Source organism: Arvicanthis niloticus, chromosome 2 (assembly GCF_011762505.2).
Source record: "Arvicanthis niloticus isolate mArvNil1 chromosome 2, mArvNil1.pat.X, whole genome shotgun sequence".
Taxonomy (NCBI): Eukaryota; Metazoa; Chordata; class Mammalia; order Rodentia; family Muridae; genus Arvicanthis; species Arvicanthis niloticus.
Window position 1 is genome coordinate 35,774,810 of NC_047659.1, and position 6,000 is coordinate 35,780,809.

Sequence of the window (6,000 nt, forward strand, 5' to 3'; positions counted from 1 at the left end):
TAGTCTGGGGTCTCGCGGGGGCTGGAGCTCTTGGGTTGGGGGTCCCTGGGCCAAGGCAGCCGGGAACTGACTGATTCTCTGGCCCTTGGGCTCTCAGGTGCCACCGCGAGGCCGTGGAAGTACTGAGACACTGGGGCATATGGGCTGGATCCACCCTCAGCCAAAGAGGGGGAATGGGAAATGAGCTCTGGCTGTGTCCTGCAAGGATGAGACTCTTGGTCACAGCAACTCACTTGGCTGGGCCATGGCTGCTCGGCTTGCCAGGTTGAGTTGTTGGCCTCTGTGGCAGGAAGCATAGAGAGGTCGGCAGCGGGAGATTACACTGCAGCTCTGTAGTTGAAAACCTCCATGGTTCCCATGGCAGGCCCCAAAGAAGAGAGATAGTCCATGGTCTTAAGCTATGGTCTTAAGATATTTATTGTCATGGCAGAAAATGGATGAAGCTATACCCCCTATTCTCAGGGCGGGCCTGAGGTTAAATACCTTTTTCAAGGAGTAGAGTCTGGGAAGGAATGCTTAATTGGCTATGCCCTCTTGCCTTTAGGTATCTCATTAGCACGGAGATCTGTCTTGAGGCTCTGTGGCCTGTAGTCACCCCCTCTACACAAAACCTCTCTATGGGAGGGGCAGGAGCCAGGGGCCCAGGAGCAAGGCTGAGGGTCTCTGGGGTTTAAAACCTGTTCGACCAGGTATCCAGCTGCCTCTCACAGCCCACTGCCCAACATTGAAGGTCATATTCAGTTGAGAAAACCATGGTTCCTGTGTAGACCAGTCTAACCCATGACTAGGAAGTTAATAAAACACTTTAGTTACACCTTCTATGCTATATTCAAACGTCCTCAAAGCTTGGGCCAATATAGCTATTGAACCTTCATGTGTTCATTACAAAGCTCCAACAATGTGACCAGTATTGTTTTCGACATAACATCCAGTTCCTTTCCCACCTCCCTCCTCTCCTCTTGGGTTATTCCATAGCATGGTTCAAACGTACAATTACCTATAGCAATGTTTCAGTATGTTATTTCTGAAAGATGAGTGTTGTGGGACTGATAGCTCGTGCATGGACGCAGGTGTGGGTCCTGTTGGGCAGAGTTGTGATTCCCACGTGTCTGCCGCCCCAGGCCGCTGGACACGGCTCTGGGGAGTGAAATTTGACTGAGTTCCCCCCACGTGCACCTAGCAGAAGCTGGGCTGAGAAGCCGCTCGGGGCTCTGCCCGGGTGTGGAGCGATCTCAGCCTGAAGTTCTTGTGGGGGCAGGGCTTCTGGCCTCTGTCCTGGGGCTCCCAGACACCACCGAGGCTCTCTGCAGAACTGAAACATGACGGGGAGGTGTGGGGGAGAGAAGGCCCTCACAGCGTCCCGCTGGTAGAGACTCCTTGTTACTGTTCTCTCTTGGCTGGGTCGGCTGCTCAGCTGCTCGGCTAGCTTGCTTGAATCAGGCGGCCTCCATGGTTAGAACAAAAGCCCTCCACGGGAGATTAGGCAGCAGCTCAATACTTGGAGGTCCCCTCCGTGGCTCTCCATGGCAAGCCCCAAAGACACGAGGAAGTCCATGGTTTTACAAGATTTATTGTCATAGCAGAAAGTAGATGAATCTGGCTGCACACCCCCGTACCCCCAGGGTAGGACTTTGATTAAATACTGTTTGTAAGGAGGAGGGCCTGGGAAGGAATAATTAATTGGCTACGCCCTCTGGCCTTCAGGTAACTCATTAATATGGAAATCTCTTGAGGCTGAGGTCTGTAGTCATGCCCCCTACCTGTGGAGAGGTTGGTAGGGGCTTTGCCCTATGTGACTGAAAGGTGCTGATCAAATGGAAGTCTTAGACAGAGTGTCAGGAGCCTGGAATCTGGGAGCTTAGCAAAATGTATGCCGTTCCTCGAGGGCATGGACACCTGTTGGGTCTCCAGCTATCTCTAGCCAGTGCTCTACCAGAAACCAAGCCATCCTTTCACAGTCCCACAGAGTGTCTCTTCTCTTCCTTCTTTCCCCATTTCTTTGTCTCTGCCCTATACTTAGACAAGGCTTTTCACAAAGACTATGGAATAGAAGATAGTATTTTTGTAAACCACCAGGAATCTTTTACCATAAAATGGAGATTGGTACTGCTATGCTGAGATACAAGAGCCAAACTAAACAATCAGAAAACACAGAGCTGAGCCCAGCCTGTGAAACTGGAGCTGCAGCAGGGAGAATTCGGGATAGAAGATGGCTTTCAGACAAAAGGAGTGAGCAAAGGAAACAAGAGGTTGTAGCAAGTGAACTAGAAGGATGGAAAGAAAGCCCCAGAGAAAAGGAATTCTTGCTGAAGAAAACAACATAAAGAACCACATCTGAGACCTCTCAAAAACCAGGGTTGGAACAGAAACCAAAGTAAACAAATGAATGGTGAATAAAATCGTCTTTACTCGGCAGATACTTGGAAGGCTCTCTGTATGAGCTGCACTCTTCAGAAGGGCCCAAGAGCAAGCCTTGCATTTGGCTCATGTGGAGTTTGAAAAACCAACATCTCTGTGTCATCTGGACTCACTACCCACTTCTGAATAGATATGATTACACCTCCCATCCACCCTATGACCCTCTACACACACACACACACACACACACACACACACACACACACACCCCACATCTGCAGTAAAGCTCAAAATGTTCTCAAGATGGCTGGGAATTCCCAGTGGGTCCACTGTCAATAGTTGCCTCTGATTTCTGATAAATTCCTTCATTGCTTCCTGCTCCTGTCTACCACCCTGTCCTGGATGCCTAGCTTTTCATGCTGGTGGCTGTCTCACAGTCTTCCTGTCCTTCTTCTTCTCCTCTCCCCAACTCCAGCCAGTTCGGCCATCAGCTATTTCTTGGGTACTTTGGGAAGCCTCTTTATTCCAACATAGATTGCCAGCCCCAACAAGCTTGCCATCAACTGTCAGAACATTATGATGGCACCCAAATATGACAGAGTGGCTAAGTGGTAAATAATTAATTAGAAAAACCAAAGTGGCAGAACCTAAGCCAAGGAAAATGAGTGGTTGAGAGAAAACGAGCAGAAAATGTTCAAAGAAATAGCCAAGGCCTGAAAGAAAAATAAGCCCCTGGAAGGTTAAGCGGTCTCTGAGGTTAGGTGGGGGGAGTTTCTCTGGGAATGCCTTAGCCCCAAGTCTGCAGCAGCCTCTTCCATCCCATAAGAACAAAGGCAAGAAAAGAAGCTGAGAATTCTCCAAATAGACAGGCTCCGCTGTGATTTTGACAAGAAACAGAACTGATTTTGAAGAAAGAAATCTTTGAGTGAAAAGACTGGTTGGGGAAATAACCAAATCCCTCTCAGGGCAAGAGCCTCGCAGGTTCAGGCTTTCTGGCTTTTGTTGAAAAGCGGCAGGTTGGGAGCTGAAAGATCATGGCAGTGAACAGGAGTAGGGGACAAATCCAATGCACTGATGTGAGCCCTCAAAGGGACACAGAAAGATAAAGGGAAGTTTGAAAAGGATTCCTTGCATGTGTACAGCAAAAGGCATGAACCAGGGAGAAGGACCAGGCTTAGAGGAGACAAAAGGTCGTCTCTACATTAAAGCCTGCAACTTCAGATTGTAAGGTGTAGTGACTGACTATAAAGTTTCAAAACAATCAATAGTTATAGTGACATACTTTGGGTGACACCGGACCTCTGGTACAGATGAGTTCTGGATCTGTCAACCCCACGGGGCACAATATGCCACTGTTGCCATGATCAGAAACTGATGAGAAAGCAAGCAAACTTCACAAGATTTTAAATATGAAACATGAGACTTGAGTCATCACGACTTGCTAAGGTCAAGAAACTACCCATATCAGCCGGCATCTGACCTGTGTTTGTTACTTATTATAAATAAAATTACTTCAGTCAATTCTGACAGTCCAGGAGAATATTTTTTAAAGAAGGGTCCATTAGTTACTCAAGTATAGAATAACTAGAGGGGGAAATGTATGTGTAGTAAGGCATCCCACATCTGTATCTATCTGTAATCCCAGAACCCAGGAGGCTGGAGGAGGTACTCAAAGCCAGCCTGTGCTCCACAGCAAGACCTTTGCTCAGGAAAGTAAAACACAAAATAAACAACAAAAGGTACCATTTAAGAGAGTGGATGTACAGTACAGGGCTGTGTCTGTCGCTGCTATTCATGCGCTAGCAGGGGTGAAAATTAGTTTCTTAAAGCATAGAAAATCGAGGAAAGGAGCGGAGCCTTTAAAACTGCAGAATAGTGAAACAGTTTTAGTGTCATAAAGAGAGCTTTCCAAAGGAATATAGCCAGAGGCTTTCAAAACTAAAACAGATACTGCTGCAGATGCATTCAACAGAAAGCATAGGGAAGAAAAATGAAGGTGAAGACCCTGGAGACAGAAATAGCAAAATCAAAGAACGGATGCAAACAAAGTGGGGGGGAATGAGAGCAGAAGGTCACTCAAGAACAAAATGACTCCCTCTGAAAGCAGGGGCTCAGGGAGAGCACTGCTACACTGTTACAATGGGCAGAATAAGAAGGCAGCCAAAGATGGAGATATCAGAAGGTTTAACTCGGTGCCCTAGTGTGGCGCTTGACTGTGGGCTGACAAGAAACAAGCAAGGCTGGTCAAGTGGTTCTGGTCCAGCTGGCTTTCAAAGCACGGAAGCACTCTCAGACCTGCAGATGTCCTGTTTGGCTGTGCCAGGCAGGCGCTGAAAATGAAGGCAAAGTAGGGGACATATGAAACTGGTGGTAATATTTCCCAACAAAGAGAAGTTGAGCACATACCTTCATTTTAAATAACTTGATTGATTGATTGATTGATTGATTGATTGACTGATGAGAGGTTTGTTTGGTTTTTTTTTTTTGGTTTTTTTTTTGTTTTTTGTTTTTTGTTTTTTTTGGTTTTTCGAGACAGGGTTTCTCTGTGTAGCTCTAGCTGTCCTGGAACTCACTCTGTAGACCAGGCTGGCCTCAAACTCAGAAATTCGCCTGCCTCTGCCTCCCAAGTGCTGGGATTAAAGGCGTGCGCCACCACCGCCGGGCTGATGAGAGTTTTATACATGTAGACATATCCTTATCTTCCCCAACTCCCCTGCTATATTCCCCAGACTTCCCCCACCAAACACCCCCTCCCGTGCCTTCATAGCTTAGTTTTAACCACTAAATCAAATCAATGCTAGCTGCTTATGCAGGAGATACGAGGCCATCCTGTCTGACAAGTCTCCAAAAGAAAAATAACTCCCTCTCCCCAGGAAAAGAGGTACCAAAGGATGTGGTGCCTCTGGGCCCCTCTCCCACCGTGGTAGACCGTTGATGGGGCCTACTTTACGCAGGTGATCACCACTGCTATGAGTTCATAAGAGCAATGACTATGTCATGTCTGGAAACAGAAGTTCACAGGACTCCTCCCCCCATACTTAGTATACACAGGGCCCTAGAGATGATTCCAGTACCAAACGAACAAATAAAAAAAAAAAAACCTGAAGTACAGGCATGTCCCGTACACAGATGATGCTGTTGTGTGAAGGATGCAAAGAAGCACACACTGCATCCAAACCAAATGTCCACAATAGGCAGATCCTCAGAAGCAGGAAACAAGTTAATGGTTGCTGACGGCAGGGTGGAAGTTATAGGTACTATTTTTTTTATTAACCTTTTATTGGTTCTTTGTGAATTTCACATCATGCCCCCCACTCTTATCTCCCTGTCCTTTCATACCTGCCCTCTGCCCTTGCAACCTCCTCACAAAAAGAGAGAAAAGAATCTTATTGTTGAGGCTGCATTATATCACAGTGTGTCCCACAGTACACCCTTTTGTCCACACTTCTTTACTTGCAAATGTTCGTTACAATGACTCATTGGTCTGGTTCGAGACCTCTGGCTTCTGCTACACTATCAATAATAGGACCTCACTGGGACTCCTCTCAGATATCCTGTTGTTGCCCTATGTTTTGGATCTGTGGGACCGGCCCTTTCACGCTCCAGCAGTTCATAGATGGGGTAGATGCTGAGGTAGGCCAA